Below are 16,255 nucleotides of genomic sequence, written 5' to 3'. Positions count from 1 at the left end.
GGCTATGCGTGAAGCGTTCAGTGAATTCGAAAGTAGAACAAACCCTATGTACCGACCGACGTTGACAGAAAATGCTAGGACGTTGCGGTCTTGCGTTGAATCGGTAAGTGGCTCGAAACAGCATATCCAGACACTCCGGCATGGCGATGGCATTGAAACAGAGGATGACACGCGTAAAGCTGTGGTGAAATACCTAAGCACCTGTTTCCAAAGCTGTTTCACAGAGGACGGACCGCACTCTGCAGTTCCGTCTTCTAAATGCTCGCACGAACGAGAAACTGGCTGACATCGAAGTAAGTGTCCAAGGAGGAATGGGAAAGTCCGCCGGACCCGACGGGATTACCAATTCGCGATTCCTACACAGGGTACGCGAAACAACCTGCCCCCCTCCTAACAGCCGTGTACCGCAAGTCTCTGGAGAGGAAGGGAGGGTTCCAAATGATTGGAAAAGAGCACAGGTAGTCCCAGTCGTCGAGCAGATGCGCAAAACCATAGACCCATATCTCTGACGTCGATGTGTTGTAGAACATGTTGTTTGCTCGAGTATCATGTCGTTTGTGGAAACTCCAGAGTCTACTATGTAGGAATCAACATGGATTCCGGAAACAGCGATCGTGTGTGAGACCCGGCTCGCTTTATTTGCCCATGAGACCCAGAAAGCTCCCAGGTGGATGCCATTGTCCTTGACGTCCGGAAGGCGTTCGAGACAGCTCCGCACCGTCGCCTGATCAACGACGTAAGAGTCTACAGAATATCAGACCAACTGTGTGGCTGGATTGAAGAGATGTCAGCAGACGGAACACAGCATGTTGTTATCGATGGAGAGACAGACGTCTACAGACGTTAAAGTAACCCCTGGCGTGCCACGGGGGAGTGTTATGGGACCATTGCTTTTTCACAATTCACATCATATAAATGACCTAGTAGATAGTGGCGGACGTTCCATGCGTCGTTTCGCGGATGATGCTGTATGTAGTATACAGAGAGGTTGCAGGACGATCGGCAGCGGATAGGCACCCGGTGCAGGGGGAGTGGCAACTGTCCCCTTAACATAGACAAATGTAATGTATTGCGAATATACAGAAAGAAGGATCCTTTACTGTGTGATTGATTATATGATAGCGGGACAAACACTGGTAGCTGTGACGTCTGTAAAATATGTATCTGGGAGTAGGCGTGCGGAATGATTTGGAAGTGGAATGATGATCAGATAAAAGTAAATTGTTGGTAAGGCGGGTACCAGGTTGAGATGCATTGGGAGAATGCTTAGCAAAAACAAAAAAATGTAGTCCATCAACAAAGGAGGTGGCTTACAGAAACACGCGTTCGACCGACCCATACGTGAGTGTTGCCCACCAGTGTGGGACCCGTAGCAGGTCGGGTTGACGGAGGAAGATAGAGAAAGATCCAACGTTTTCGTCACAGGGGTATGTGGTAACCGTGATAGCGTTACGGAGATGGCTAAGTGGCAGACTCTGCAAGGGAGGCGCCCTGCATCGCGGTGTAGCTTGCTCGCCAGGTTTTTCTCGAGAGGGTGCGTTTCCGGATGAGGTATCGAACATATTGCTTCCCCGTACGTATATACCTCCCGAGGAGATCCCGAATGTAACAGTAGAGAGATTCGAGCGCGCACGGAGGCTTTCAGACAGTCGTTCTTCCCGCGTAACATACGCGACTGGAACGGCAAAGGGTGGTAATGACAGTGGCACGTAAAGTGCCCTCCGCCACACACCGTTGGGTGGCTTGCGGCGTACAAATGTAGGAGGTCGGCTGTCGTGTGTGCTTGAAGGCAGATGCGGTGTGTCTGTCGTTGCGGACGGCGGTCAGCCCCCCTCGCGTAAGCGGCGAGGGGCGGCGGCGCTCGGTTGGCCGGTGCCGATGTTGCGCAGGCGGCGCCCGTTTTCTTTGCGGCGGGCAATTTTGTGAGAAACGGGCGCGAATGTTGGCGGGCGAGGTGGCCCGACGGCTGCGGGCCGATCGGGAAACGGTGGGAGGGCGATGGGGCGGCGGAGGTGCGTTTGCACGGCCGGCATCGCCGCACGCCTCCGCTTGTGTGGCTGTGGCGGCGGCCGCGCTGGCCGGGCTGGCGCGGCGACGGTGTGGCAGTTTTGCCGAAGGTTTGGCCATTGTGGCGGGTCGTCGGCTGGGGCTGTGGGGGCGGCATGTGGGCGGGGGCGGCGATTCTCGGCGGGCCGAGCCAGGCTGTAGCGCGCGGTAGCTGCAGTTTGGCCGTGGTTTGCGGCGCTGCCGTGGCGACTGGTTGGCGACTGTGGTGTGGCCGTGTGTAGCCCCATCCTCGGTGGTTTGAACGGCGCGGGTGGTTGCGGCGCAGGTTTGGGGCTGGTCCGCACAGGCTGTCGGACGTTGGGCGGTAGCAAGCGCGGGAGGCGCGGCGCGGCGGCGCGCAGAGTGGCGGCCGCTCTCTCGGCCGTCCGCGCCCGCCCGCGACACTGGCTGGGCCTGGCGGCGCGGCGGCTATTCTCTGCCGCCGTGCTTGCCGCCTGCCGCTCTCGCTCTCGCTCTCGTGTGCGTACGCGCGTCGTCCGTCGAAATAATGGCAGATCAGGCGGCTACGAACGAGACTGCTGCGGCACCCGCCGCCACCGGCACGACGAAGAAGGCCAAGTCTGCGGCGTCTGCGAAGAAGCCGCGCGCCAAGCCTGCGCACCCGCGCACCTCTGAGATGGTGACGGCCGCCATCAAGAGTCTGAAGGAGCGCGGCGGCTCGTCGCTGCAGGCGATCAAGAAGTACATTGCCGCGCACTACAAGCTGGACGCGGAGAAGCTGGCGCCCTTTATCAAGAAGTACCTCAAGTCGGCCGTCGTGGCTGGCGAGCTGGTGCAGACGAAGGGGAAGGGCGCGTCCGGCTCTTTCAAGCTTGCCGGCGCCGGCGGCGGGGCGGCCGAGGGCGGCAAGGCCCGTGCCGGCGGTGCGAAGAAGAAGCGCGCCGCTCCGGCCAGCAAGGAGAAGAAGGGCGCCCGTGCGGCCGGCGCAAAGAAGGCTGGTGGCGTGAAGGCGGCGACCGGTCGGAAGGCGGGCGCCGCCAAGAAGGCGTCTGCGGCGTCGGCGGCTCCCGCGGGTGCGAAGAAGGCGGCTGCGGCCAAGCCGGCCAAGGCCAAGTCGCCGTCGAAGGCGAAGAAGGCCGCCAAGGTTCCGACGAAGAAGCCGAAGGCGCCGCGCCCGAAGAAGGCGACGACGCCGTCTAAGGCGAAGGCGTCGCCCAAGAAGAAGAAGTGAAGTGAAGTAAAGTAAAGAAAGGAAAGGGGAAGGGCTGGCGCTTGACCCCGTCGTCCCCCACCCCCCTCCCCCGCGTCGTCTAGTGGCGCGCGATGGCACGGCTGCGCGCGGCCCAAAACGGCCCTTCTCAGGGCCATCAGAGGACGTCGGGAAGGCGTTGATTGTCGTGCCTGGCGCGTTGTGTTGTGTTGTTTGGGTGGCCGTGCGTGCATGCGCCGGTGTGTGTGTGTGTGTGTGTGTGTGGTTGGTTGATGTTTGTGTGGCGTTTCTGTATGACCCTTGTGGGTACTGTTTGCGTGCCGTGGTGGATGGATTGTGGGGCCGGTGGCGGTAGGCGGCGGCGCGCGGTAGCGGAGCGGTTGTGGCCGTTTTTTTGTTTTGTGTTTTGTATTTTGTGCGGCGGCCGACGGTTGGTTTCTCATGTTTCTGGAGACTCTGCTTGCTTTGCGGATGGCGCGTCTTGTTTTTGTGTGTGTGTGTCCTCTGTCTCTGAAAGGGAGACGTTGAGACGTGGAAGTGGCCGGCGGGAATTGGGAAGGCGCGGTGGCGCCTCGGAGACGGCGGCGGCCAGCCACCCGTGGGTGACGTCGTCCGGCTGTTTGTTTGTGTGTGTGTGTGTGTGTGTGTGTACTGAAGGGGGTGGGGTGTTGATGACGTCGAATGTGATTGTTGGCGAGAGCGGCTGTGGACGGGAGGGTGGGAATTGTGGTGGTTGTTTTAACGGGGCTAGAGAGAGAGGCTGGGCGGCAAGACCGACAAAAGTTTTGCTCGCGACGGAGAGATGTTAGTGGCCCTGAAAAGGGCCGTTTTTGTGTTGCGCGCGTGCGGTGCCGTGCCGCGGCTAAGCGGTTTAGGCGCGCTCGCCGCGGATGCGGCGCGCGAGCTGGATGTCCTTGGGCATGATGGTGACGCGCTTGGCGTGGATTGCGCACAGGTTGGTGTCTTCGAAGAGGCCGACGAGGTAGGCCTCGCTGGCCTCCTGCAGGGCCATGACTGCGGAGCTCTGGAAGCGCAGGTCGGTCTTGAAGTCCTGGGCGATCTCGCGCACTAGGCGCTGGAACGGCAGCTTGCGGATGAGCAGCTCTGTGCTCTTCTGGTAGCGCCTGATTTCTCGCAGGGCGACGGTGCCCGGCCTGTAGCGGTGGGGCTTCTTGACGCCGCCGGTGGCGGGCGCGCTCTTCCTCGCCGCCTTGGTGGCGAGCTGTTTGCGCGGCGCCTTTCCGCCGGTGGACTTGCGGGCCGTTTGCTTTGTGCGGGCCATAGCGGTTAGCGGTGCGTGCGGTAGCGAAGCGTCCGGTGCTGCCTTGACAACGGGCCCGCGCGGGCCCGCGCTGCGCTTATATGCCCTCGGTGCGCGTGGTGGGGGGAGGGCGGGCCAGAGTCTATATAGGGGGGCGGCGCGCGCTCACGGCGCACCGTAGCCGACTCGCTAGCGCCGGGTGAGGAGCTGCCGCTTGTGCTTTTTTTGCTTGAGGAGGAGGAAGAATGACAGGCCGCGGCAAGGGAGGAAAGGGGCTGGGGAAGGGTGGCGCCAAGCGGCACCGCAAGGTGTTGCGCGACAACATCCAGGGCATCACGAAGCCCGCCATCCGCCGCCTGGCTCGCAGGGGCGGCGTGAAGCGCATCTCTGGTCTGATCTACGAGGAGACCCGCGGAGTGCTGAAGGTGTTCCTGGAGAACGTGATCCGCGACGCGGTGACGTACACTGAGCACGCCAAGCGCAAGACTGTGACGGCCATGGACGTGGTGTACGCCCTGAAGAGGCAGGGGCGCACCCTGTACGGTTTCGGCGGTTAGGCAGGCAGCCGGTGTGCTGTGCTGTGGCCTTCCCGCGGCCGTGCCGTTGCCCGTGCTTGGTGGGAGAGACGAAAAACGGCCCTTTTCAGGGCCACCACACTGTTCGGAAATTGAAAAGTGCGAAAGGGTCTGTGTTGCCTGCCTGCCTCTGTGTTTGTTGTTGTTGTGCGCCTCTGTTGCTTTGCGTGCGTGCGTTCCGTTTGGAGATTCGACGTGACGTGTGTGTGTGATGGATGCGGGAGGGCGCGGCTGAGTCCGGTGTGTGCGTGGTTTGTTTGTGGCGCGGGCCGGGACCATCGATCGGATCAGCTGTTTGGTTTGGTTTGTGCTGTGCCTGTGTGTTTGGAGAGCGCGCGCGGCGGCCCCGCGTGTCGTCCGTCGTCGGGCCGTTACGCGCTGTGTGTGTGTCGCGCGCGCTCTTTTAATTATGAACATATTAACAATGATCACATCACATTATTGGTGTATTGATGTCGTTGTCGTTGTTTGGAACGCGACTGTGCGTGCGTGGAGGGGTGCAGAAAAAATGTGTGTGTGTGTTCGGCCACACGGGCTGTGGACAAGATGGCGGACGTGCGCCGGCGCCGGCTGCGAATGAATGACTGTGGACGTTGTTGTAAAGTGCGGCGAGGACGACGGAAACTTTGCTTTGGACGTAGGTTTGTGTGGTGGCCCTGAAAAGGGCCGATTGTTGTGAGGCGAGCCGGCAAGGCAAAGGCGCGTTTGCGTTTGCGTGCAGGGAGCACGCAAGCGCAGCGCCGCGGTCCCTGTTTAGGCCTTCTTCTCGGTCTTCTTTGGCAGCAGGACGGCCTGGATGTTGGGCAGGACACCACCCTGTGCGATGGTGACGCCCGACAAGAGCTTGTTGAGCTCCTCGTCGTTGCGGATGGCGAGCTGCAGGTGGCGCGGGATGATGCGCGTCTTCTTGTTGTCGCGGGCCGCGTTTCCGGCCAGCTCGAGCACCTCAGCCGCGAGGTACTCCATGACGGCGGCGAGGTAGACGGGCGCCCCGGCGCCGACGCGCTCGGCGTAGTTTCCCTTGCGCAGGAGGCGGTGGATTCTGCCGACCGGGAACTGGAGCCCAGCCCTGCTTGAGCGGGACTTTGACTTGCCCTTGACTTTGCCTCCCTTTCCGCGTCCGGACATGGCGTTTGGCTAGTGGCGTAAGCGTGAAACACGTAACCGTAACGGTGCGAGCCGCAGCGAGTCGAGCAGCGGAGTGCGTGCGTGTGCCGGCGGCTGCTGCTGCTGCCGCCTGACAGGGACAGATGAGCCCCTGTGGGCCGGTGGAGTCCAAGCCGGAAGGCTATGCCTCCAAACTGACGGAGCGTGTGATGTGGCCTGACGTCATGTGCGAAGTCCTGTCAGTCTGCGGGGACGGTGTGCTGGACGTGCTGGCAACTCAGTGGTTGCGAAGCAGGTGGGGCCATCTGGTTGCGTTAAGACGCTGCACTCGGTGGCCCAGGGCTCGAAGGAGCGGGTTCTCGGACTGTGCGGACTTCTCGTAAAAGAGCCGTGCAGCCTGATGAAACCGTTCTCGAACAGTAGGAATGTTGGAGAGGCGGTTAAGGTTGTCCGACGGGAAGTCCCGAGGGAGGTGCAATGCCAGACGTAGAATCCGGTTCTGGAGGCGTTGTAGACGATCGACATGTGTCGCTGCTGCATTGCCCCAAACCACAGCGGCGTAGTCGATAAGCGGACGGATAAGAGTAAGATAGAGCGCAACACCCAGGTCCGGCGGGAGCGCAGGTGTCGGATTGAGAAAGGGGTAGAGTTGAGACAGTCGACCCCTGACCTTTTTGACGACGTCGTCGATATGGTGCCTCCACGTGAGCCCTCTATCCAGCGTCACACCCAGGTACTTAGCGGTATTGCCCCAAGGTACGGCGGTTCCCCTGATGGTGATCTGCGGGAGGTCGGCAGGGATATGCTTCTTGGTGATGAGGAGGGCTTGCGTCTTAGCCCCATTGAAGCTGAGGCGCCACCTCCTGGCCCACTGACTAAGTGAGTCAGCCGCTGCCTGCATGCGTCGTTGGAGCAGAGCTGCATTCATGCTGCGCGTGTACATCGCCGTATCATCCGCGTAGAGGGCGAGGTGGACCCTGTCCATTCGCGGCATGTCTGCGGTATACAGGATGTATAGTATGGGGCCGAGGACGGAGCCTTGGGGAACTCCAGCCCTAACCCTGCGGCGCGTCGACAGATCCTCCGTGCGTACATGAAAGCTTCTGTCGGCGAGGTAAGATTGTAAGAGACGGACATGCGGCAGGGGCACACCGAGGTCCAGAAGCTTGAAGAGAAGCCCCTCATGCCATACAGAATCGAACGCCCGTGAAACATCCAGGAAGACGGCTCCGAAATATTCCCGCCGTTCGATGGCATCAAGGGCCTCTTCAACGAGGCGAAGCAGTTGGTGGGTTGTCGCGTGTCCAGGACGAAAACCACATTGTTCGTCCGGCAGGAGACGTTCGTCCCTGATGTGACGCAGGAGGCGGCAGAGATACAGCCTTTCAAAGACTTTGCTGACAGCCGGCAGCAAACTGATGGGCCTGTAGCTGCTCGGGAGACGAGGGTCCTTCCCAGGCTTGCGGATGGGGATGACCTCGGCGTGTTTCCACTCCTGAGGAAAGTAGCCAGTGCGGAGGATGCGGTTAAAAAGGCGAGCCAGGTGTTCAGCGGCCGCCGGTGGCATTCGTCGAAGCATTTCATTTGTAATCTGGTCAGGGCCGCCTGACTTGCGCGTGTTGAGCCGTCGAAGTTGATCGGAGACTTCAGCAGCATCCACCTCGGCGATATGGTCGTCACCCGTAGGGGCAGCGAGGAACACCGGAAGACGTTGAGCAACCAGGCGAACGTGATCCGGATCCGTGGGGTCCATGACGGGCTGGAAATTTTGTTCAAAAACGTCAGCAATGGCGTTGGCTTTGTCCACTGGGCTGCTGACGATGTTGCGACCAACTTGCAACGGCGGAATCTTCTGACGCCGGCGGAGGAAGAGCTGCGTGGCTTTCCAGGCGGTACCATCATCAACCCGAAGAGTGGCCAGGCGGTTGGACCAGTCCTGATGGCGGTGGCGGGCAACGGCAACGGTTATGTCCCTCCTCATCCTGTTGAGAGCCCTCTTCGTCGCCGCATTGCGCGTCAGCTGCCACTCACGAAAGAGGCGGTTTTTAGTAGTTATCGCCGCCAGGAGATGCGGTGGGAGTTGCCGGGATCGGTCAGGGGGGCCGGACCGCGGCCGCGGCGTGGCTCGGAGTACCGCTTGGAGAGTACAGTCGTGGAGGAATCGGGCACAACCATCAACCCCAACATCGTCTGCGTCAGGTGTGTGGCGGAGACCCTCGTCCAACAGCGCCTGATACTGGTTCCAGTTGGTGGTCCTGGTTGGGATGCCTCTCCGCGTCACTGGCTGGGCATCGACGTCGATGTCAAAGATAACTGGGACGTGGTCTGAAGATAAGGCAGTGCGGGTGCTGGCGGAGATAACATAGGGCACACCCTTGGCCACCGCAATGTCGAGCACGTCCGGAGGCCCACCGTTGTTGGGAAAGTGGGTGGGTTCGTGAGGCCCGAGGATGATGGCGTTCCACCGCTGGGCCGCTCGGAGGAGTTTGCGTCCGTGGTTGTTGGTAACACGGGAATGCCAGTCGGTGTGTTTAGCGTTAAAGTCACCACCAGCAAAGACCTTTCCAGGTAATGCCAGCAAAGCTTCAACGTCCGGGAGGAGTAACTGTCGGCCAGGCGGACGGTAGACAGCAACGAACGTGATGCGCCCATGCGAGGTGTTGACAGCTACAGCAGTGGCCTCCATCGCTTGGAGCGGTGGAAGAGCAACTTGATGGTGCACCAGGGAAGTCCGGACGTAGACAGCAGTGCCACCGCCACGAGTTGGCCTGTCGGTCCGGTAACACACGTAGTTGGCAGCCCGGACGTGGACACCAGGCTTGAGAAAAGTCTCGGAAACTAGGCAAACGTCGACGGCCTCATCCCGCAGCAGCTGTCGAAATTCGCCATCTTGGGTGCGGATGCCCTGGGCATTCCACACGCAGACAGTGACGCCTCGTTGACTACGGGCCATGCTGGGATACCAGTGGTCCGGCGGAGAGTGCCTGAACGGCTGCACTGACAGCGGCAATGAGTTGCCGGGGGATATCTTTGAGAAGCTCCCGAAGTTCTTGCAAGAGGAGCTTCATTTCGGCCATGCTGGAATCGGCCGCCGGGGATGGGACAGTTGCAGCTCGGGAGTGCTGAGCCGGGGTCGGCACGACGGCAGCCTGGCGCCCCTGTTGGGAGTGGTCGTGTTGGCCCTGGTCGTCAGCCTGCTGCTGTGCAGAGCGCTGCGCTGTTGGTCGCGCTGCGGCCCGTGAACGGCGGCCCGTCTCGGTGGCGGGAGCTGGTGCAACAGTGGCTGGCAGCGGCGCAGGTACGGAGGCCTGCGGGGAGGAGCCAGAGGAAGTAGCTGCAGCAAAACTGACTCCAGGACGGACTGGTGCAGGCCGCTTTATGGGGCCGGGTCGTTGACCACGGCTCCGAGCCGCAGCCCGTTGGAAGCTGGAACAGCCGCGGTAGGAGGCCACATGGTCCCCACCACATCCAGCGCATTTGGGTGGGCCATCGGTCCGCTGCCGCGTGCAGTCGCGACTGGCGTGCTCCCCCGCACACTTAACACAGCGGGGGGGCAGCGTGCAGAACCGCGCCACATGACCAACCATTTGACAGTTGAAGCATTGCGGTTCGCCCCTCTTCGAGCGCAGTTTTTCCGTAGTGACAGGCGTCGCCGCGATCTTCGTGACCTGCCAGAGCCCGCGGTTGTGTGGGATATCACAGGTGACCACGAGGACCAGCGGAGTCTCCTTTCGAGTGCGGCGAGAGGGTAGGCGGGATATCGACCGGAGGCCAAATCCATAGCCCATATCCTCCAGCTGTCGCCGGACGTGATCCAGGCTGTAGTTTCGAGGGAGGCCCCGAAAGACTATCTTGAGCGTCTTGTCCGCTGCAGATGGGTAAGTATAGAACGGCTTCTCGCGTGCCCCAAACGTAGCCGTAACTTTCCTGTAATCGTCAGCCGATTTTAAGGTCACCTTATAAAGGTTGGCGCCAGCTGGCTTGATAACGACGTTATCTTGGCCAACAAGGCGAAGTAGCATCCTGTAGAGGCCGTCGTAGTCCTCCTTGTGTTGGACCACAATGGGTGGCGGTTTGGGGCCTCTCGCCGGAGCAGGCATCTCCACACCGCCAACGAGTGCCTCAAAGGCGTTAGCCGTCGGAACCGGCGGCGCTGAGGAGAGCTGAGCCTTCCTGGCTGGCCGTTTGACGAGTTGAAACCCTTCGTCTTCTACGGCGACATCGGCCTGTTTCGCCTTCTTGCCCTTAGGAGGCGCGCGGGTGGGTCCGGTGGCAGTAGTCGCGCGCCGCTTCGTTGTCCTGGCGGCGGCGGGAACGTCAGTTCTCGCCGTCGACTCGTCGTCCGAATCGGGCAGCGGAACTTGCAGTGCATCCGAAACGTAATCCATATCCGTATCCGTATTCAGTGCCATGGCCGTCGGAGGTGGGGGGCCGGATGGGGCCGTCGACAAAGCGGGCTTTGCCGGACGGCGATCCGCCACACCCTTCGCTGTAAGAACAACCTCTCGCCCCGACATCTCAACGCGGTGTGTGTGTGTGTGTGCCGGCGGCGGCGGGGTGGGGGTCCCTTTATGGGCTCGGGTGCGGCGGCCGGTTGCGCGCGCGCCCCATTGGTCGGCGGCCGCAACAGGGCGAGCTGGTAAAGGTGCGGTGTTGCGGTAGCGGCGGGTGCCACTGTGTGGGGAGACGCTGACTAGAGCGGAGCGCTTGCTGCTTGTTGTTGTACGTTCGAGATGCCGCCCAAGACTAGCGGGAAGGCCGCCAAGAAGGCCGGCAAGGCGCAGAAGAACATTTCGAAGGGCGACAAGAAGAAGAAGCGCAAGAGGAAGGAGAGCTATGCCATCTACATCTACAAGGTGCTGAAGCAGGTGCACCCCGACACGGGCATCTCGTCGAAGGCGATGAGCATCATGAACAGCTTCGTGAACGACATTTTCGAGCGCATTGCGGCCGAGGCGTCTCGCCTGGCGCACTACAACAAGCGCTCGACCATCACGTCCCGCGAGATCCAGACGGCTGTGCGGCTCTTGCTGCCTGGCGAGCTGGCCAAGCACGCCGTGAGCGAGGGCACGAAGGCGGTGACCAAGTACACGAGCTCCAAGTAAGGAGGGGAGGTTGTTACTTCGGCTCTTGGAAGGAAGGAAGCTCCCTCCGTTGCGAGAGCGGCAAAACGGCCCTTTTCAGGGCCACCAAATTGCCTTTGCGGGAAGAGCGGAATTGTTTGTGTGTGTGTGTGTGTGTGTGTGTGTGAGAGGGGGGCGGCATAGCTACCCGGTTTGGTTGTGGTTGCGAGGCAGCTGGTGGTGTGGTCTCGAATGTGGTTGTGGTTACTGGGGTACGGCCGCGAGGGTTTGGTTGCCGCCGGTGTGACGTGGAATGCGTGCACGAGTCCTGGCGTGGTTGTTTGTCGACACATAGATAGATAGATAGATAGATAGATAGATAGATAGGAGGTGTTGGTGCTGTCTGTGGCGCTGATTCATTTCTTTGTCTCCGTCTGCCCGGTTAGTCACGTGACTGCAATTGAAAGTCCTCGCGATTGATTGATTGTTGGCTGTCACCGTTACGGCCGTCTGCGGGTGTCTGTTGTCACATCATACATGATGGCGAGGGTGAAATGTTGTGTTGCCGTCGACTATTCCCTTTGCTGTACGGCGCGTTGGTGTGTTGGTTGACGTTTTAAATGGACGTGTCGTACTATCATGCATATCCATTACGATGTCGCCAAGAAATGTACGGGCGGGTGGGGTAGGCGACACGCACGGTTGCCCTTGATTTGTGATGATAGCCGTTTCTTGCAGTTTGACTGATGATTGATTGGACTGTTGTGCGCACGCACGTCATTCAAGGTGCACGTGTGTTCGGTTGAGTACAGTAAGCGTGAGGCTATGGGCGTACACGCGTTTCGTTGGTCTGTGTCCCCCGGTGTGAAATGGCAGGTGTGTCGGTGATGTGATCCGATCCGGCGGCTCTGAGTAACTGTCAATATCGGCGCGATACACCGGCGTCATGGCAACGTGTCGGTGTGAACACCAGTCGCACTGTGGCACCGTCGGCGCCGCGAACGGTGACGAAAGGCTGACCTTTGATCGGTCGAGTGTCGTGTCTGGGCAGAACGTGTGGAATGAGCAAAACTGTTGGGGACGGAAACAATGGTGGAGGAGGGGAACGGAAAGTAATAAAACAAACAAACAAAATGGAGAAGCAATCACCGGAAAACGAAGCAGGGAAAAACGGAGAGGCGCTGTCTATAGCAGCGGAACGTTCCCGTGCATTGCAGCCGCACTGAGAGGCGTTTACGGCGCGGCTGCAAGTGTCGGCCGTGGCGACGGCTGAATTGCATTGCCTTCCCGGATGAAAAAAAAAGCGTTCGCCGACATGGCTCGGAGGAGGAATCTATGAGAATGCCTTGCCCTTGCCTGCCGTTTCGTGTGCCCTCCTGTTGTGTACGCTGTTGTTGTCCGGTGTAGCGAAGGGTGTGTATGTAGGGGTGGGTGGGTGTGTGTGTGTGTGTTTAGAAGGTCGATAGCTGCCGTCACGGCAGTCAAAGGTGTCGCGAAAAAGTGTGTTAGCCGTGGTTGGTTGGTTGGTTTGTGTGTTTTAAAGAGAAGGGACGAGAGAGAGAGAGAGAGTGAAAGTAGGTGGAGAGAGAGTGCGTTGCGTGTTGCCTAACTGCGTCCGCGAATATGGCAGTAGTTGGTGGTGGGCGTGCCCTTGCATGTGGCCCGGAAGGCGTGTCCGTTTCGCGGTAGTGGCACCGCTGCTGGCATATTCGGGAGATGGGAGGGGGCGCGAAAGGAGAAAGGAGACGCGGAGGCTTTAAAGACGGGGAGGGCGCGTGTGGGTGGCTCGCGCTGCGCTCGGCGGTTGTGTTTGTGCAACAAATGTGTTGCCGGGAGGGGACCGTTGTTGTGGTGCGGTTGTAGCCGCAGACGCGGCCGGCAGTGAACGTGAGACGACGGGTGCGGGCCGGGGCGGCGCATGTCGCCGGTGCCATGCCTTTTAAGAGCCGCGCGGTCGGGGGTGTGCGCACCGTGTGTCGTGTTGCGAGACGGCAGCATTTGTGCTGCGTGGCGTGGCGTGGCGTGGCGTGGCGTGGCGTGGCGTGGCGTGGCGTGGGGGCGAGGAGAGCGAGCCGCGCGGTGTGCTTGGGCGCCGGAGAATGGCACACTGCGCCTGCCCGTTGAGGAGGCCGATGGCCGTGGTGTGGTGGAAATGGAGCGCGTCGGACGTGCACCAATGGGAAAGAGAAACAAAGCGGCGACAACGAACGAAAGGGGGAGGGAGGCCATTGTGTCACATGCGGCGGTGGGAGGAAAAAGAAAAAACAAAAACAAAACAAAAAAAAAAACAAGAAACAAAGACGTAAGAAAGAGGAGAAACAACAAGGACAATGAGTCGTGCGTTCGCGAGGGGGGTGCGCGTGTCACTCCGGTACGCGCAGTGCGGGAATAGAGGCAGCGTCGGCACGGAGAAGCAAGCAAGCAAGCAAGCAAGGAAGGAAGGAAGGAAGGAAGGACGCACGCGCGCTGCGGCGTTTGGCGCGGTTTGCGGCTGGCGCCTTTGGTGGCAACGGCCAGGACAAGCAGCGGTGTATGGTGGTGTGCGGGGCGGACAGGGGCGGCGGCGGTGGTGGCCTGGGAGGAGGCGAGGCGAGGCGGCGCCGACGGTGGCGTGTGGTACGGCGAAAACGGGACGGACGGCGGATGTTGGAGAGGCGCCGCGCACGCAGACACATGGAAGGAAGGAACGAACGAACGCAAGGGAACAAATGGAGGGGGCGAATGTGGAGATGCGGGCAGGCGGTGGTGTTTGTGGGCATGTGGTGGGGAGAAGGGCGGGGGCGGGAGGACAGAGGCGAGGCGACTGCTTGCGTGCTCGCCCGCTCGCTCGCGTGTCTTTTGTTTTTGTGTTTGTGTTTCCATCGTTTGGTCGCCTTGGAGCCTGTCGGTCCCGTCCGTGTGTGGCCACGCTTCGGGCGCGTGTATGTTTGTACGTTTCGTTTGTTCGTCTTCTGCAGCAGAGGCGGTGCGCGGCAGTGGGAACGCCTGCCTGGCGGCTGGGACGGCCAGCAAATGCGGTTGGATGGGCGGCCACAGCACCGCACCTGTGCCCAAGGAGGCGACGCTGGCGGCGGGGCCCCCTCGGATGCGGCCGGCTGGGGCTGTGTGCGCTGCCGCCGCCGCCGCCGCTGCTGCTGGTGCAGCAGCAACGACGACGAACAACGAGTAAGCAAGAAGAGGACGAAGCGGATGGCTGGTGGGTGAGTGCATTTAGGCGGTCGACAAGGCAGTGCGTGATGTGGCGTTGTGACGGGGGTTTGCTCACGTGGCCTCGTTGTGTCGATGCGCAGGAAGATGAGATGCGGGCAGACGCAGACGCGTACAGAGAGACGAGCCCGGTCTGCAGCAGGATGTGGGGCGCGGCGCGCCGAGTGCAGAGCAGCGCGCGCCGCCTGGGCCGGGCTGGGCCCGCCCGGCGGCGGGCCGCGCTGTTGTCGCGGACGTGAGCGCCCCCTGGCGGGTGGTCGGAGGCGGCGCGGTGGACGTGTGTCCGGTTGGCCAGTGCACATTGCGAGTGGCTGGCTGGCGGTCGGCGGCGAGACGGGAGAGGAGGTATGTGTCGCGGGCGCCTTTGCTGCGCTGCGTCGTTGCGTGCCTGGGCGTGCGCCTGTCGACTGTGTGTGACTGTGTTGGGCGTTGTGCCACGTACGTGTGTGCTCGGCCGAAGGCGTCGGAAGAAAAAGAGAGAGAGAGACGGGCGGGGAAAGTGGGTCGGTGTGCGTGCGTCGCCCGTGATGCGATGATGTCGCGTCATGTCTTGTCTTTGCGAAACGGCTGCCGAGAGGTGTGTGGTGGCGAGCGGGAATGTGCGTTTGGTGGTTGCCGGCCGGCCGGCTGTTGTTGGTGGTTCCTCCTGTGGTTGTTTGTGCTGCTTTGATGGCAACGTGGAAGGACGCCGGTTTCCGTGCCTTGCGTGTGGTTGTGTCGACGGTGACTGGTTGGGGGTGTGCGCCGATGCACGTGCCATCATGTTGTCATGTTTGGGTCGTGAGTGTGTTTTTTGGCTGTGTTGTTGTGTACGGGAAGGGGGGGAGAGGCGGCGGCGGCGGGTGATAGTGCGTGCAGTAGTGCCGTTGCGACGGGCGTCGGGTGGAGCCGTGCGTAGTGGCGGTGGCGGAAAGGTGTAGGTTGCGGGAAGCGAGCCCGTCGCGTGTCGTTGTCGTCGTCGTCGTCGTCGTCGACGGGGTCGCGTGCGCTGTGAATCGAGAGTGGCGGGAAAGGAGCAGCGTGCCGCTGTGTCGTGGTCGTTAGCAGAGGCCTGTGCTTGTCCGTTTGTTTTCTGTCGGACGCTTGGTGCGAGTTGTTTGTTTTGTTGCCGCCGCCGCGGTTGTTTTTGTTTGTCGGCTGTGCTGTGTCGGTGGGTCGGCGAGCTGTTTTGCGGTGCGTGAATGTGTTGGTGCAAAAGTGGCGGCGGCGTCATGGCTGCGACCGCGACGAGCCGCGGGCGCGCCATTGATGATGTTGAACACAGAGCGGCTGTGTGCAATGGGAGGCCTTGTGTACGGGTAGCGGTGTTGTCGTACGTGCATCCGGCCCGGTGCGGAAAGCGCCGTTGCGGTTGCGGGGTTGCCTCTGGTCGCGACGTGTGGTGCTCGGCTTTGTGGGTTTTGTGGTGCCCGTTTGGCCGGTGGGTGGTGTTTTTTGTGTGTTTTTGTTTTTGTTTTTTTTTTGTTGTGTGTGTGTGTGTGTGTGTGTGGTCGGTCTCTTTGGCGCTCGGTATATATCTGCCTCCTGCTCGGTCTTGCGGCGGTTTTGTCGACGTCGTCTGTAGTTTTTTTGCGGCTTGCCGACGACCGACCGACCGACCGACCGACCGACCGACCGACCGAACTACGACCTACCTGTGACAGCTACGTGTGGCGCCCGAAGGTGAACGTAACGTGACCTCGGCGCCCTTAGCCTAACCTAAGATGTCCGGCCGTAAGGTAGGTGCGGCCACCTGACGCCTCACGTCCGAACGCTTAACCTAACTTTGACGCCTAACCTAACTTTAACCCTTAACCTAACCCACGTCCAACCAACGTAACCTAAC

This window comes from Schistocerca nitens, unplaced genomic scaffold (genome assembly GCF_023898315.1).
Source record: "Schistocerca nitens isolate TAMUIC-IGC-003100 unplaced genomic scaffold, iqSchNite1.1 HiC_scaffold_495, whole genome shotgun sequence".
In the NCBI taxonomy this organism is placed as follows: domain Eukaryota; kingdom Metazoa; phylum Arthropoda; class Insecta; order Orthoptera; family Acrididae; genus Schistocerca; species Schistocerca nitens.
This window is presented reverse-complemented; position numbering follows the sequence as displayed.